Source organism: Macaca fascicularis, chromosome 5, assembly GCF_037993035.2.
Source record: "Macaca fascicularis isolate 582-1 chromosome 5, T2T-MFA8v1.1".
Taxonomy (NCBI): domain Eukaryota; kingdom Metazoa; phylum Chordata; class Mammalia; order Primates; family Cercopithecidae; genus Macaca; species Macaca fascicularis.
Genome location: NC_088379.1, coordinates 185,832,865 through 185,851,925, shown reverse-complemented (window position 1 = coordinate 185,851,925; position 19,061 = coordinate 185,832,865). Strand labels below are relative to the sequence as shown.

Here is a 19,061-nt window from a genome sequence, read left to right as displayed (position 1 = left end):
ATCGATTCTGTTTGGTTGTGATGCGGCAAGTCAAATTCAGGACTATACATACTCAAAGTATATGTTAAGTTACTAGATAAAGATATTTCAGGTGGCTGTTATTATGAATAAGAAAGGCACACTTAACTCCCAAGTAATAAACCTCACCCTCAAAGAGATGAGATGGCTCACTAATTGCTTCTCACAGAAACCAGCAACTTGTTTCTTTGCTGTTTCTACGAAAACATGGAAGATCAAGGGGAATCTTTATTTAGATGTTTGATTCTCACTCAATTCCTTTAAAGCTTTCAGTTAAATCTAGAAATTGTGATGTAGGTTGGTATACACTGAAACCTTAAAAAATGTTTGCAAGAATCCTGGCATCTACATATATACATGAAATTAAATTAAAAACCTCTTGAAAATAATATAAATGTGTGTACTCAGAAGTGAAAACCTACTTCAACTCCCTGCACGTCCTTCTGCTGAGTAGAACACTACTGTGCTCCAGCTGTGAGAAGTTTCTTTTATTCTTTTATAGAGTTGAAATGCATGCACACACACATGCTTTTTGTCCTTGAAACTCTGTCTCTGATTGCATGTTGTGGAGGAAATAGGAAGTTTTTGGCATTTTTAAAACTGTTGCCTTTTTTCTTCCTTGCTATTTAGAATAGTGTGATATTTGCATTAAACCTTTCTCCTTTTAAGATTAGAAAACTAATATATAATTTTAATCCTTTGGATACCACTTTCTTGCATGGAAAAATAGGTTTTTGTCTGAGATATATAGTTTGCAGATAACCTGTGTGTCCATTTCTTTCTATAAAATACTCTTACTTCAAGGCAAGATAAGCTTAAAAATGTGCTTAATGGGATAACTGATCAGCTGTTGGTCGTTTTATGGCAGAACTGCATTTGTATTGGTAATCACTTATTCACACACAAAATTAAAGCTTAAACTAGAATCTGAAAGCTGTGATGAAAAGCCCACCTCAGACAATCTTTTGAGCATATAGAAGAAAAATTTATTTGTTCTCCATTGACACTTTGTCTTTGGAAAAGGAGGAAGGGTCCAGAAATAAGCTAAAAGAATAAATAGATTTGATATAGTATTCTACATAAGAGACTCTCAAAAGATAGATATTTTTGTTATCGTCACAAACAGTATCCCATGTTTCCTAAAATACTTTATCTGAATGTTGTAGTCCAGAGGAAGGGGAATTTCCCCTGAGAGAAGAGCAAACACACTCTTTGAAAGTAATCCCAGGTAGGAGGATTACAAAGATAACTGGAAGCTTCATTTCTTTTATCTTATCACATCTTTGCTCCCTCACAGGAGTATAAGTGATAAGTTCTGTTTAAAATAGCGCCATACTGGAGCTGTACAAACTAAAGCAAAATTTCTGCCCAATTGTTTTGGGCAACAGGGAAAGAGACTGTCCCTCACTCACTCTTGGAAAGTTTGTTATATAGGAGACTGACATGCCCTTTTTTTTTTTTTTTTTTTTTGATTATGTGCTTGAACCCGGAAAGAGTGGGGCACAGTCAATTTGAAGTGGGTGATTTGAATGCTTTAGCAGAGCAAAGGTGTGTTTTGTTGTAAATCACACCAGGAAAGGTACAATAATTCCACAATAGCGAGGATTTTTCAGTATGTAAGACTTAGCATTGAGGTAGGAGAGGGTGGTTAAAAGATACATCTCATCCTTCATGCTCAATATTCTCTTCTTTAGAAAGAGCAGCAATTGGATGGCACAGAATGAGTTCTGAGGTTTACATCAGAAGACGGCCCTGAACCAGAGCCAAGGCTGGCCTGGGAGCTGGGGGAGATTCTGAGCCTCACACTTTTATTTGTGAAGTGGGATGCTGACTCTATTGTTGCTTTTGTTTTGAGGTTTGTTGCTCAAATCAAGCAATACACATGAGGGAATTTACTGACATTGTTTTAAAAAACAAAGTTAATGTATGATGATGCAGTGGAGTGATTCATGAATGGCATTATAAATATTTTAAAAACACAAAAGGAATTAAAAGAGTATACTTGGATGTTAATGAAAATAAAATTTCACTGAGAACAAGAATGTTCGTAAACATCAGTTGATATTAAAAGTTTATTGCTTTTAAAGGAGTCTGAAATGTTCTTTTGTCAAGGTTAATGCATTAAAATGGGGTACAGCATAACATTAATCTAGACAACACAAATTTTAATATGTGTGATTATTTTATAAGCTCTTGGTTGAAATAAATGTTTTTATCTACATGGGAAAACTGAATAGATTACAAGAATTGTTTAAAAGAAAGAAATTTCAGATGTCAAATATGTGGGAAACTTAATGTCATTTTATTAACTAGAGATAGAAAATGAGGTACATTAGTCTTAGACACTATTTACAGCAGTTAATTGCTAAGTCACCAAAACAATCTATTCTGCAATGACCTTACTTTTAAAGTAGTTCCATGGCATGAACTCAAGGACATTACTGCAGCAAGGTTCTTAACAAATCAGTCATATTCATTGCATTTAATAATCTATTAGGCGCCTTCACTAGAGCGAACAACCAGCATTTCTTTTAAATTCTTCCATAATTCAGATTTTATCAATGTGGACTAACCCTGTGGTCAATTAAATCTGAAGTAGTGCAGTTTTTATGTTTTCTGAATATACTGGGCCTGAAAGCAAATATTATTTTATGATATGTTAATAACACAAGGAATTTTACTAGTAATATTTGGTGGAGCATAAAGGTACCTAAGGCTTTATCTATTTGCACAGTAGCAGAACGGATCTGAGAATGATTCCAACCATAACTCTTAGTCAAACACATTAGCACAGTCCATTTACACAGAATGCTCAGTACAGACCTAAGAATATTCTTTAAAGTTACAGTTGGAATATTTCTCCAAAATGTCCTTATAAATGTGTATATACATGCCAAGCCTGAACTACGAATTACAAATCATAATATGTGGCTCTAATTTATTATCATCTGAAAAAAAAATCTAATTTGTAACAGAACCAAAGTTTTGTTTCAATCCAAACTCCTGAGGACCAATTCAAAAGAATGGGAAGCTCATTGTTTCCCTGAAATTATTGACCATCCATTTTAAAACATCAAAATATTCTGAAAAATGTCTGTAGGAGTCTCAACATCTTATTTAGTTGAGAATCTTGGTAGACAAACATAAGTGCCAAAATGCTCCAGTTAGAATGCAGGGCATAAATAGAATTACTCTTAATGATGCAAAGTACAAATAAATCCCTACAAAATAAAAAGAAATTTATTCCTTTTATTTGTAGCTTATGGATACCTGAAAGCTATTTTACTTTGCTTCCTAGTTTCTTTTTCCTTCTGTAACTTCATACATTCCGAATATAAAATGGTTTTCTATTATCTGTGTGATTCTTTCATTAAGATCAAGATCTCTCTTTCATTTGTTGTTCAAAACTTGCATGCTGCTATCCATAGTGAAGCAATTGATAAATGTAGCTTATACATAAGATTATTATAGTATCAAAAATGTAAATCAATTTTTGCTCTAAATTATTATAAATATACCCACTTAGTCTCTGGTAATCTTCTGCCCTCATGTTTACAGAGACCAGGATATAAAGACTTTTAAGAGGTTTGATGGATTTATGAAATTTAAGTGACTTTAATTTAATCTATTTTAATTTAAATGTCATCATGGACATAGCCATTTGGTTTATTTCTGGCAGTGAGTTCAAAATGAAAAAGCTTTGAGAAAATAATATTTAAAGGAGAAGTATCATGCTCCATGAATTTAAAGATCAAACTGTATTGCACCCAATGTTGTTTTAGATATTAAGTATATAATGTGGGATTATACCACATATTGCATTACTCAAATCTTAAGGGAAAAAAAGGTTGCTATCTAAAATGTGAATATAACATAAGTACGTTTTTCTTGGAGGAGAGGATAAACTTGTAAGATCAGCATTACATTGAATCTAAAAAAATAGAAAAACTTACGTAGAGATTATTTGAATCTTATTTTAAGCATGTCTTTCCATGCTTATAACAAGCATCTTTTTCATTATATAGTTTCATTATTTAAAAAGAAAAACCTAAGTCCCTGGCAATCGCCTTCTGTTTAAAGAAAATCCCCTGGGAGGTGTGGACAGAACTTAAAAATCAGAGTCAATTTCTTCTTAATTCAGAGGTAGAGAGAGGATAGGGCATAGTGAGGCACAGGCTTCAAAAGGAACCAAAGCATGAAAGAAAGTCACCTTGTTAGCTGACAGAGAAGTGTGCTTGCCTTGGGGATGGAAGCTTTCTTGAATATTCCTATTTTAAATGGACAGTATAAACCACACCATCATTACCTATAGGCAGGTCCTCGACGAATCTATCCAAGATATGTCAGACAAACGACAGGACTGCTGGACTTGCTTATTCTTTGGTCACAAAAACCAGATAAGTGAAACATGCACATTTTTGCTGATTTGAATATTATGATGGAAACTGGCCTTAAAGGGGTCAGGAAACAAACAGAGGACCTTAAGTGACAAATACACTCCTGCTTGCTTTTCTAGCTTCTCTGTATGCTCCCATGTTACAACGGAAATCAAAACCTGTTCACTAATTTTTCTTTTAAAAGTACATGAGGAAGAAATGTGGATATTTGTCTTCAAGGCTCAATTAAACATTCAGTTTCCTACAAACTAAAACCATCTCACATATCAACCTCACCTTTAAACAATTAAACAATGTTAATTGTTAATATACTGTACTTGTTTGAGAATTGTGTAGTGTATTTTGTAAGTTATATATAACCTTCTTGCTTTTTGAAAATTTCCATAATGCTGGACTAAAGAGTCATCATGTTCTAAGAAAGGAAACTTTTGAGTTGCATATTACTTGCCCTTCAAGTAGCACCTTTAATTACATGATTTACCAAGTCATACCAACATTTTTCTACGTGGTTCATATATGCTCTGGTCTATGTCGATCAAGGTTACTCAAGGGCCTCATCTTTTTTCTCCTGTACTGTTACCATTATTTTCTTATCTGATTTTCCTTACTTTTCCCCATTGCCCTCCTTCCCTACCAGTTTCTACCAAACTTTACCTTACCACATGGTTTCAGCATCTTGAAGATTGTTTGCTCAAGACATGGTTATTCCTCCAAATAACTTACAAGGAGACACAGGCACAGAGGCACAGAGACACAGAGAGACAGACAGAGAGAGACCAAAAACAACATCCTAACTTAAGTCCTGCTACAACAGAGGCAAGCATGGCGGTGAGGAAGAGCCTACGTGGCAGGTGGGGGCAGAGGCAATTAACTTTGTTTTGCTTTGAAAATTTGTGAGAAGTAACAGCTAAATGATGATTTGAATAACAGGGTAGATTTAGCAAGATATTCCCTCCTTTGGCAGTATGTAGTGATGTGGAAGAAAGCTTGTCTAGACCCTGGAAGGCTCAGATGAGAGAGAATATATCCGTTTGTGGATTTCCAAGAGTTTCATGTGGCCACACCTAAGAGAGTGCAAGGGAGAATGGATCAGGGCTGGCCAGGCTGGAGTGAAAGCAAGGGAGCAGATGATGACACTCCGTTCTGAAATGGTGGAAAAGGGTAAGAGAAAATTAGATGAATTCAAGGGAGATAAATTGTCTCGGCATGACTTTTTGAATATGTAGTGTTAGGTGGGTGAAGGTGCTTCCCAGGGCTCTGCCCAGGGCACTTGTAGCACCTTTCCCTGATTCAGATAAGCCAGAGGGAAGAAAAGGATGGGGGTAGGGTGGGGAAGATGCTTGTTCAAACTCAAACAATATCCTTTATCACTTCTGAGTTTGCCTGTCTTTTCCTTAAAATTCTTTCAGGCAGAGAGCTTCCCATTATCCTGCCAAAATACCCATGTTCTTCAAGTTGCTTGCTACTTCTGCTATTGTTAGACATATATTCTTAGTCTCTCTCCTGTGAAGAAATAAGCAAGAGAGACCCAGTTCCTTAGAGAAAGTAACTTTCATCTTGAAACCTGGAAACTCTTATCATTTTAGTTTGATTTCATCTTCAAGCCTTCACTTCATTTAAAGATGGAATCCAGTGAAAAGTGGGAAGAGGTCGTAAGCTGCATTCTTAGCAAGTTCTGCTCACAATGGTTTTCACATCTCAGCCTGAAAGTTGGAAACTATAGACCAGAGCTGTGGGCAGGACATGCATAATAGGTACTGGACAAGTATTTCAAAATTAGCCAGGCTTGGTGGCGGCACACACCTGTAGTCCCAGCCTCCTACTTAGGAGGTTGAGGTGGAAGGATCACTTGAGGCCAGGAGTTCAAGACCAGCTTGGGCAACATAGCATACCCAGTGTCTACCAAATAAAAAAAAATTAGCCAGTCATGGTGGCACACACCTGTAGTCCCGCTACTCAGGAGGCTGAGGCAGGAAGATCACAGGAGCCTAGGAGGTGGAGGCTGCAGTGAGCTATGATCACTTCACTGCACTCCAGTCTGGGTAACAAAGTGAGAAAAATAATACATGTTAAATATTTTAAAATTATTAAAATATTAAATGTGTCCAGCGACTATTACAAATATTAAATATTTGCCCCAAATACTTAATATATGATTAATTTATATATTTATTATTAAAATAATGATTAAAATACATACATAAATTTATTTTAAAATAACAAATATTAAAAATAGGTGTTGGACAAATATTTCTTTAGTCAATGAAAGAATAAATAATCTATTGTTGGTTGAATACTGTTTAAATCAAATTACATAGTACTGAAGAAAAAGAGACATAGATGTTTATCCAATTAAAATAAATTCTTGTTCTCAAAAATTTAATCTATACAATTTACACCTTGCATATTTTGCCAAAAAAAAAGTCCTATCTTGTAGCTAGTACTCAAAGGGTCATTGAAATAGGATAACTACAGAGATTGCTGCTATATACTAGAAGCTCCCCTGTAAGTTCTTTGATCTTTACTAGCTTTTTTGCCCAAAGAATTTGTGAGCTTTTGTCGACACAGGTTAAAACAAAGAGCTGTCCTAGCGGTTGATAGTTCTTTGATATATGATTGTGCTTTTTTGTAGAAAGAACTCAGACATCTTTGTCAGAATCATGTATTAACATATGTGCTATTATCTAAATGTTTGATATAAATTGGATTTTATGTTTCCCACATTAAAACATTAAAGAAAGAGAAACTCCTGCAGTCAAAATTTAATATTATATGTCATTAATTTTTTAATCCTCTAATTCAGTCTGTTAATATGACAAAAGCCAACAGGAGAGTTTTCTGATATTTTTGTGACTTTTTGGTGAAAGTATTTTGTCATTTTCAATCATATGATTGACATAGCAACAATCTAACTAGACAAAAATTCCAAAACTTACAATTGCTGACTCAGTTTTGTTCTTTACTTCAAACCAATATAATCACTGGATGGAAAAATTCAATTAGGAAAAATGCAAAAAAGATAGAAAATAAACATGACCAAATTATTAGTATTATACAATGCAACTTTTACTTTGAAAAACAAATATTACATTGAAAATGCTCAAGTATTTGAGATTTTGCTAAGACAGTTATAAAATATTCTGATATGAATACAAATATATGGAAGGTATTATTTTAAATTATTTCTGCTAATTATTTTAAATTATTTCTGCTAATTTCATTATATCAGCAACAGATTATTAATTTTTCAAATTAAAGCTAATTTAAAGCTTTTTGAAGAGTAGTATGAGACAATACTACTTAGTACTCAGCACAGACGCTGAAACAAGTAAAAAAAAATGCAAGCTAATGATTCTATTATGAACATTTTACAGAATATTCTATACTTTGCATTAAATTAATATTCATATAGGTAATGTTAAGGCTTATATTTTCAAGTATTATTTTTCCACATAGTGCTTTTATATACAACTGCTTTTGCCCCAGACTAAAAAACAAAAAAAGTATCTTCCCATAATTTAAAGAAGTAAACTTTCATCTTTTTCATGAAGCCGTTTCAAACTGACCAGAGGAAAGCTATTAGGGTCTCAATTTTGTGTGTGTGTGCGTGTGTGCGTGTGTGCGTGTGTGTGTGTGTGTGTGTTCTTTCTTAAGAATTACAGCCCTAGTAATTCATCTGCTTGTATCTGTACATACTTTCTCGTTCTATAAAACACCGGCATCTAAATTTACCATCCTTTTATATTTTAGTCTAACGTTGCTCTATAAGGTGTATATATATTGTGAGATTCTACTGGTCTTCCTGTTTTAAATAACACCTTCCTAACAGGTAAGGATGCCTCCCCCAGTAAAGCCTAGCATAATGCACAATGTCCTAGGAAACCAAATACCCATTCTCCCTGTCCCATTTTAATGATATGGCCACAAACAAACAAAAAAAAAGGATATCCCTATGCATTCTATATTCATTTTGTTTATTCTTACTTTCCCAGTGTGATAGATTGTGAACCTCCTTACTTAAAGATAAGAGATATGGGATCTCTGAAATGAAACATCAGTGGATCAATTAAGGCTATTTAGCTTAATGGTGAAAAAAGTAGTAAATGAGCTCAGGGACATTTAAGGGGCAGTTTCATGGCTTAGATTCTACTTAGATTGCCTCGTTTCAATCGTCCTGGCTAGCACTAACAATTATGTGACAAGGAAGGATTTTCTTAACTTCATCACGCGTTGTAATAAGAACTTACAACTTTTGCAGGTTTTAGATACTTTATAATAATGTGTCTTGCCTATATTAAGTATTCAATATTTGTTGAATTGCATTAAATATTGCACACAGACAACATCTATTGATGGCTTCATTCAAGTTCCTAAATTCTAAAGTGAGTATTCGTCATTAACAATTTTGCTGGATATATTTTTTGAAGATACATAAAATTATACTTTTTAAAGATTACACATATAAATGAAAACTATTCTTTCATATTTGAGATACTTATTTTATACTTTTTATAATCCCTAAAATAGCCTGTTTGACAAAATAATTTTGTGGTTTTAGCCAGTTGAGGATCTAAAATTGGGATTAAAACGTATGATATAAAATTATAATTGAGTAGAATATTAAGATAAGCCTATTTGGGTATAAATTTTTTAAGTTAAGCAAAGACAATCAAACTTACAGATAAATGAATTATGTATCAAACAGTTTCACTCTCTGACCTTACCAAACTGAATGAAAAAGTAAACTGTCTCCTTTTCACCAGTTAAAATAAGCAAGATTATACTTTTAAAATGTATTAAAGCCTAAGTGTTTTTGATATATTGGAAAAAATTAAATGCTTAAAGTGTTCAAATGGCTTGAAGTGATGAATTTAATTTGAAATTATAAAAAATGCAAGTATATTCTTGATGCATAGCAATAAATACTTAATAGTTATCTCAAGGAATACACACTTTGGGTTTCTTTTTCTAAGAAAATTTAGGTAGGGACCATACATTTCTTGTAAGTTAAAAATCAACCAATTCATGATAAATTAAAATCATCTTTCCTAGAAATGATATACCAATAATGTGGAAATATAAATGCTTTATCAAGTTAAGGTATGCAATTTGAATGTAGTTCAGACTTAAAATAATAGCGTATATTTTACATATCATTACAGATATCAGGATAAATGCACAAAAGCCAGCCATACTACAACAAAATAAATTGGGGAAGAGCAGGATCCTTTGATGAAATTAAAATGATTTATAAAAATGTGAAGCTGGCCGGGTACGGTGGCTCATGCCTGTAATCCTAGCACTTTGGGAGGCTGAGGCGGGCAGATCATGAGGTCAGGAGACAGAGAACATGGTGAAACCCCATCTATACTAAAAATACAAAAATTAGCCAGGCGTGGTAGCGGGCACCTGTAGTCCCAGCTACTCGGGAGGCTGAGGCAGAAGAATTGCTTGAACCTGGGAGGCGGAGGTTGCAGTGAGCCGAGATTATGCCACTGCACTCCAGCCTGGTGACAGAAAGACACTCCATCTCAAACAACGACAACAACAACAACAACAACAACAACAACAAAGTTCGTTTATATTTCACAATCCCCTTATATTACAACATAACTGTTTGGCTGGTTTCCTCACATGTAAAGCTAGTCTGATATTTTAGTAACTATGTTATATGTATTATTCGATTTAACTTCTTGTTCAAATGGATAGGTAGCTCCCCACCCTTCAGCAATGTGAGGGACAGAGGACCAAAGTGGGAGAAAAGGATATGAAGTGTATACCCAGATTCACTCTCAACATCTAAGAAAGAATGTTAACATCACAGAAAATAGGAAAAAAGTATATTTGGATCAAATGCTGTATTGGCCAAGTTCAGTTTAGTTATTGTTTGTATGAATTAGTTTATGGTTTGCAGGAGGAGGTCTCAGATATTCAAAGATCTTTCTGGCACATGCCTCAGCTTTGGAGGTTTGGCTGGTGTATCTGTGCCGTGCTAATATGTCCTGTAAAACTTCTCACATCATCTCCTAATTAATTACAGAGGCATCGTTCTTTCATTTCTCTACCTGACTAGAATACCTTCAAGAACTAATCTTTGGATCTAGCCCATATTGGTTGTTGGGCAAATATTTGCTGGATTAATTGTAGTTATACTCTCAACATGGGCTTCTTTATGAACTTTGATAAGTGTTAAGGCACATTTCATAGAAGTATGCATGGACACACAAACACAAATATATATGTCAATCTAAGTGATGGTAAGATTGTAATATAAAAAACTCCTATCTTTCATTCTGCATCTCCTTTATTCTAAACTTTAAAAAAAAACTTTTTTCCTGTAGACCTGGCTGCTTCACAGAGTGGTTTACATTCAAATGTGAAAGCAATGTTTTGAAAAATCAATTACTCTAACATAAAAGATTACTATATATTTCCTATAATCATCCAGCACATTGTTACCTTTTTTATTTTTTGTTTATACTTTAAGCTGTTCCTTTAGATTCAGGAGGCACATGTGCAGGTTTATTACCTGGGTATATTGTGTGATGCTGAGGTTTTGGATGCAACGGACCTCATCACTCAGGTACTGAACATAGCATCCAATAGTTAGTTTTTCAACTCTTTTCCCCTTCCTTCTCACCTTGCTCTAATAGTTCCCAAAGTCCATTGCTGTCACCTTTATGTCAATGAGTAACCATTGTTTAGCTCCCACTTATAAGTGACAACATGCAACATTTGGTTTTATGTTTCTGCATTAATTCATTTAAAATAATGGCCTGTAGCTGCATTCATGTTGTTGCAAATAAAGTGATTTTGTTCTTTTTTTTTTTATGGCTGTGTATATTCCATGGTATATGTGCCACATTTTCTTTATCCAATCCACCATTGTTAGGCAACTAAGTTAATTCCATGTCTTTGTTATTGTGAATAGCGCTGCAATGAACATACGAGTGCATGTATTTTTTTGGAAGAGTGATTTATTTTCTTTTGGATATATACCCAGTAATGGTATTACTGAGTCAAATGGTAGTTCTATTTTATTTGAGAAATCTTCAAACTGCTTTCCACGGAGGCTGAATTAGTTTGCATTCCTTTCAATGTTGTGTGTTTCCTTTTCTCTACTGCCTCACCAGTATCTACTGTTTTTTGACTTTTTCAAAGCCATTCTGACTGGTGTGAGAAGGTATCTCATTGTGGTTTTGTTTTGCATTTCTCTAATGATTAGTGATGTGCAAATTTTTTTCACATTTGTTGCATACTTGTATGTCTTCTTTCAAGAAGTGTGTATTCATGTCTTTTGCTCATTTTTAATGACATTATTTTTTACTTGTTCAATTGTTTAGCTTTCTTATAGATTCTGGATATTAGTCTTTTGTTGGATACATAGTTTGCCAATATTCTCTCCCATTCTGTAGGTTGTCTGTTTACTCTGAGAGTTTACTTTTCTATGCAGAATCTCTTTAGTTTAATTAGGTCCCACTTGCCAATTTTTGTTCATGCTGCAATTTATTTTGAGTACTTAGTCATAAATTCTTTCTCAAGGCCAATGTCCGGAATGGTATTTCCTAGGTCTACTTCTGGAATTCTTGTAGTTTGAGGACTTGCCTTTAAATCTTTAATCCATCTTGAGTAGATTTTTATATATGGTGAAAGGTAGGGGTCCAGTTTTATTCTTCTGCATATGGCTAGCCTGTTGTTCCAGTACCATTTATTGCATAGAAAATTATTTCCCCTTTGCTTATTTTTGTCAACTTTGTCAAAGATCAGATGGCTGTAGTTGTGCAGCTTTGTTTCTGAGCTCTCTATTTGATTCCATTGGTCTGTGTCTGTTTTTATACAGTACCATCTTTTTCAGTTACTGTAGCCTTACAGTACAGTTTGAAGTCAGGTAATATGATGCCTCTGGCTTTGTTAGTTTGCTTATAATTGCTTTGGCTATTCTGGCTCTTCTTTTGGTTTCATATAAATTTTAAAATTATTTTTTCTGATTCTGAGAAGAATGACATTGGTAGCTTGATAGGAATAATGTGACATCTGTACATTGCTTTGGGCAGTATGTCCATTTTAACAACATTGATTCTTCCAATCCATGAGCATGGAATGTTCTTCCATTTATTTGTGTAGTCTATGATTTCTTTCAGCAGTGTTCTGCAACTCTTCAGTGTCAACATAATTATCATCATTTTTATATGAGAAAATTAAGGATATATAACATTATTGGAATTTACAGATAACAAATGGCAAAACCTTATGTTTCTCAGTATTGTTATATTTTCCATTTGAGGAAAGAAGGAATTTCTCTTATAACAATAAACGTCTATTACAGTAAGCACTCCACTAATTTTAGCTTACTTATTTCCATGTGACAATTAGCAAGTCATCTGACATGATTAGATTTTGTCATTTCATTATTATTTTCTTATTATTTTGAATTTTTTATTTTGTACAGAGGGCTCCATTGACAATTTTGCTGGAAAAATGTATTGCTTTATTTTCTATCTTTTGATAGTTTGGGAAGGATAAGGTAAGAGCGGCTTTTTAAAGCTAAAATGGAGTAGAGTCAGGAGGTTTGCTGTTTGTATGGAACTTAGACACATCGCTTACTGAGTGGCGGGTGGTGTTGAGACTAGGCATGAGGCCTTCTGCTTTCTAGTCCAGTAGCCTTTTTATATCATCATATTACTTTTCGCATTGTGTACCAAACTCCACATTATATTAACAGAGAAGGCATTGAAAGGTCATAAACGCACAGCCATGTCATAAATGGTGCCCTGAATGAAGTAGATTGCATTTTATTGTAATCAATTGAGTCCAGAAACTTTCAAATAACATGTGAGTTTTAATGCTATATATGTCTATGAAAGAATAATCGAGAACAATGCTCGTTCTTATTTCACTGGGGTTAGAGTGGGGCCCTTTTTGTCCCTTAATTTCCCTAATTAGTCTCAATTGTGTTTTCCCTCTACATTAGCAGGCCAAGATAGTATCTGCTTTATTGCCATGGGAGGAAAACTTGCTCTTATTGAGCTTTATTAGATACTCCATTCTCTCATTTAGAATCCTATTAAGTTTCCCCTTGGCATTTTCTAAATCAATTAGTTTTAGCCTTACCCTTCTTAATATGCTCCTTTTGGAGGCTCCTAATTTTAGTCCCTAACTCTGGTATTTGTAGTTGCCTTTCCCTTTTCTTTTGGGCAAAGATTTCAATCAATTTTCCCTGCAATACTGCTTTGCTAGCATCCCACAGAGTCATATCTGTGACCTCACCGTTATCACTGTCTGCTAAATATTCAGCCCATATGTCTTTGAGCTTTTCCCTAAACTATTGCTGCTGAAGGAAGTAATTATTACTTTACCATCTTAGCACTCCCCTGTTGCTTTTCAAGGGAAATAATTCCACACCCCAGCGAATCATTGCAGGGTCCGAAACTAGAATCTTGTCAATAGAACAGCAACTTTGCCCTCAGTCTCTAGTGGGAATAGAAGAAAATGGTTCTGGAAAAGGAAGAAGACTTTATAGAATAAAATGTGTGTTGTGGCCATGAGCATGCTTATTTGTTTTAAAAAATCAATATAAATGGTTAATAGATTGTGTGGTTGCAAAGAATTAGAGAATGATTACATTTTAGCATCATGAAATGCACTCCCACCACTATTAGGGGATTGTTTTGGTAATTTATTTAGATATTTATTTGTTTTCATAAACACACAGACAAATTACATGCACAGTAAGCCATTAAGTCTATTATTATTATTATTACTAGTTTTTGTTTTTGAGACGGAGTCTTGCTCTTGTTGCCCAGGCTGGAGGGCAATGGCGCAATCTCGGCTCACTGCAACATCCACCTCTTGGGTTCAAGCAATTCTCCTGTCCCAGCCTCCCAAGTAGCTGAGATTACAGGTGGCTGCCATCACACCTGGCTAATTTTTTGTATTTTTAGTAGAGACGGGGATTCACCATGTTGGCGAACTCCTGACCGCAGATGATCCACCCACCTCAGCCTCCCAAAGTGCTGGGATTATAGGCATGAGCCACTGCACCTGGTCTAAAATAAATTTATTAAAAAACTAGAGCGAAATATATAAAACATTAGTTTTAATTTTAAATTTAATTTTTAAATACATAGTAGGATTAGTTATGGGCAATTTTAATTTTTAAATTAGTAATTTTCTAAATTATCTGCCACAATCAAATATTTATAATCAGAAAGGAAGTTTAAAAAGCATTAATACCTAAGTACTGAAGTGTTATAATAGTTTGTGTTTTGTGGGGGATGTACAAACTAAAAATTTGGTTATCTTATGGAGCTAAGAAAATTTAGTCAAAATCTTTGCAACAATATCAACTGTATCTACTGTGTTTCCAGTCAATACACTGTTTTATAAGTGTGTTTTGTTAAAATAATGCCTTTTCCCCATATAAGTTAACGTAGTTTTCAGTAAATAAATTAAGACAAGTATATGGCAATAGCAGCTAATGTCGTGGGACTAGAAAAACGACCTCAAAAAATTCTACAAAAGACAAGCCTAAAAATATACATACAAACATATGTGCTTAAAAATCAATGAATACAGGAATGCAATTATTGCTTTCTAAACAGTTTTCAACATAGCATGTAAAAGTCGAAGAAAATAATTCGTTTTTCAACAACTCATTAAATACTAAGTGCCAGGTTCTTGTAGGAATGTGACATTTGAGATGTAAATTTGCAGGACATGCCGTGGACTATCTGTGTTCTGATATTTCAGTGGCCACTACAAACATTGCTGGCCTCCGTAGGGAGCATTCTCTACATGCACCATTCCCCTAGAGCATACTTAGCATAATAAGAAAGCATCCAATACAATCAGAAGTAAGTATATTTCTTTTCTAATTGTTTGGAATGTGGAATCATAAGCCCTGCAGGTTAGATGGTCTCCAACTGGCGATAGGACTGTGAAGCACCATAATGTTCTCTATGCCTAAGTTGCTTCCATGTGTCATGTTCACCAAGGCCACTTCTACTCATTCTCAATTCTCCTGTTACCATTTTATTGGCATCCTGAAAGTCTTTTACCTACGGGGCTTTAGAATCCAAAAGTGATGTTGGTTTATAAGTCTCAGGGATACTGAGAACACAATTATGTGAAAGTTCTAGAAGCATGTAGCTTTTCCATTGGGTTCTCATGGCAGCTTCAGGGCAGAATGATAGGTGAGGACAGCTGTCATCGGATTAGTATCTGATGAGAGGTACCACATTTCCAGTACTACCTTTTGCAAAATTATGATCTTCATTGGTCTTGACAAGAACCTAAAATTTGTGTCCTAATTACTTATGAGGGAAACCATTAAGGACAATGGAACTTATTTTTAATAAGGTACAAAGTAAAGAAAATAAATTAGCATTTTTCTACCACAGTATATAGCAGGTATTTACTTCATATGTACCACGTTTGTTCAAGCTTTATTAAGGCATGACGAACTGGATGGACACGGTATTTATTAGCCTTTATCTTAAGTCACAGATTTTAATATTTAGAGATAATAGGAAAATGGTACAAGGACCCATAGAGCTATTAGTATCAGAGCTAGGATTTATAATCCATGGCTGACCTCTCAATGCTATAATATTTCCATATGTAACATGAAACAACCTATTCATTTAGGTTATCTCTCAACATTTATTTAATATTTAATTAATATTTACTCAATAAGTATTTAATGTGCATATATTGGGTAGGCTGCTTTTAGAGATAACAATGATTATATTATAAAATGTTAAGCGCTTACTATAAATCCATACTCAAGTACTTTGCATATATTATCTCCTTAACTTTTCAGCAACCACCTCATCGATGAGGTAGATGTGATTATTACTCCTATTTTATAGGTAAAGAAACTGAGGTATGCATTAAAGAACTTGGCCAATGTCCTACAGCTGGTAGTCCAGTCCATGTAGCCTAATTCTAGAATCCAAATTCTTAATAATAATAGTGTATAATCTTTAAAAATTAAATGACATAGCTTCAAAATATATAAAGCAAAATTTGGCAAGAGTATAAGAAAAATGGACAAAATTATCACCACAGTGAAAGATTTTAATATTCAAAAATTTATAAATCAAGCACAACAGAAATCAATAAATGTATAGAAGATTTAAATTATAGTAAGTTTCATCAAACTGATAAATACAGAACTCTGGATCTAACATCTGGAACACATACATTCTTTTTCTAGCACACAGAAACATTTAAGAAAAAAGGTCATGTCCTAAGTCTCTGCTGCTCAAATTTGGTCCACAGACAAGACTGATTCATGAATGCCTGTTAACAATCCATGACAAAACAAGTTCAGAAAGTAAGAGTAAGCACTGAGAAAAGTTTTATAACCCTTTGAGCCTGTTTGACATTCAAGAGCACGAACAGTGTGCAAACGTGGCTTGGACTTTATGTATTATGTTCTTACGGTACAGTCACACAGTTACGCAGATTAAGAATTTGTGTCAAAAAGTCAATTAATATATTGCTTTCCTCATCTATATATTCTTACAATTAAAAAATTACATGTCATTAGAGAAATGTAAATAAAATCAGAATGAGGCATCATTCACCCCAGTTAAGATGGCTATTGTCAAAAAGACAAAAGATAACAAATGCTGGCAAGGATGTGGAGAAATGGGAGCACTTATACACTGTTGATGGGAATGTAAACAAATATAACCAACATGGAAAACAGTATGGAAATCCGCCCCTCCCGAAAAAAAAATAATAACAGAACTACCACTACTGGATATTTATTCAAAGAAAAAGAAATTAGAATATCAAAGAGATATCTGCACCCTTATGTTTATTGCTACACTATTCACAATAGCCAAGATACAGAATCAACCTAAGCCTCCATCATCAGAAAAAAATGGGTAAAGAAAATGTAGTATATGAACACAGTGGAATGCTATTCAGCCATCAAAAAGAATGAAATCCTGCCATTCTCTGCAACACGATGACCCCCGAGGACATTACGCCAAGTCAAATAATTCAGTCACAGAAAGACAAATACTGCATGTTCTCAGTCATATGTGGGAGCCAATAAAAGTGAAGCTCATAAAAGTAGAGGGTAGAATTGTGGTTATGAGAATCTGAAAAGGTTCAGGGGAGGGCAATATAAATAGAAATTGGTTAACAGATACAAAATTACAGCTAGACAGGAGAATGAATTCTGGTCATTCTATAGCACAATGGGGTGATTATAGTTAACAGTATCTTATTATACATTTTCAAACAGAAAGGAGGATTTTGAATGTTCCCAACAGAAACAAAGATAAATGTTTGAGTTGGTGGATATGCTAATTACCCTACTTTGATCATTACACATTGTATACATGTATTCAAATATTACTCTAATTAATTACTCATAATTATGATTTGTGAATTATGTAAAGGCCATCTATTAATTTTGAAAATATTCTCCTCGTTTGATAATATGGAAATAAATTATACACAACTGTTACCAAATGTATAGATATCATGAGTGTAATTGACAATATCCACAATACAGAATCAACAATCTTTTTGCAAAATAACAATCCAGTTCAGTCCAAACATTTTAAACATAAGAATTGGGCAGAGGGCATATTATCTGTCTAATGTCTCTGGTATTTACTTGAAGGCATAGAAAGAATGCCACATATTTATCAATGGCAGATATTTACTAAGGGACAAAAACAAACTTTAGAGCGTAAGGAAGGTAGAATTTCTACAGATTCCTATGACATGTACCATAATTTCACAACCATGACAAGGAAATAGATGATGATTTCAACATTGTGTATCTGAGAAAAGTTATCAATAAACTATTTTTGAATTTGATAGAATATTTTAAAATTTTATCTTCCAAAATTATTTTCTACCAAAAAATGAAATTTCATGAATACATACAAAATTCATGAATACAGAATCCACTTTTTCCATCAAAAGGTAATTTAAATTTATCCATAATTTTACAATATGAATTATTGCAATTGGCTACTGATGACATATTAAATATAAAGTTGAAAATAAAGCATCACTTGTTTCATTTCAGACAGAAGCTATGAAATTAACATTCTGAACTTGAAATCTCTTCCTGCATTCCTATAACGTTTTGAGACTAGTTTCTCTATATAGTGATTTTAAAACATGTCCATAATTTCTTTCATAAATGTCCCTTTAAGAGGCAGAGGTTAACTCCACCACTTTTGGATCAGCCTTAGTGATCTGCTTCCAAAAAACAGAATATGGGAGAAAGGATGGTAAGTGGCTTCTGAAACTAAGTCACAAAAGGCATTGCATTCTGGGGGAAGCCAGCAGCCTCATAGTGAGGATGCTTAAGCAGCACAATGGAGAGGCCCCCTTGAGGAGGAAGGGAGGGCCTTACTAGCAGTCTTACGAATCTGCCATTTTAGAACAAGACCATTCAGCCTTCCCAAGCCTTCAGAGGCAACAGCCCCAGTCAAAACTTTGACCATAAGTTTATGAAAGAGATCCTAAGCCAGAACCAACCACCTGAGATGCTCCAAAAATCCTAACCCACAGAAACTTTAAGTTCATTGTTTGAGATATTACATCTTTGGGCGATGTATTATTCAGCAGTAGATAACTAACACAGGTGACCCCTGAATAACAGAGGTT

At 34.2% G+C, this 19,061-nt stretch overlaps 1 protein-coding gene and 1 long non-coding RNA gene across 15 annotated transcripts in view; one reads left to right on the top strand and one right to left on the bottom strand.

The window, feature by feature from the left end:
• The window catches only part of LOC123573664 (uncharacterized), a 93,083-nt gene extending 90,979 nt beyond the window's left edge, over positions 1-2,104 (top strand). Inside the window, exon 3 of the long non-coding RNA XR_006698393.2 lies at positions 1,713-2,104. This is a non-coding gene — a long non-coding RNA (uncharacterized lncRNA). The remainder of the gene's footprint in view (positions 1-1,712) is intronic.
• The window catches only part of TENM3 (teneurin transmembrane protein 3), a 2,750,454-nt gene that overhangs the window by 1,736,631 nt on the left and 994,762 nt on the right, over positions 1-19,061 (bottom strand). The window lies entirely within an intron of this gene.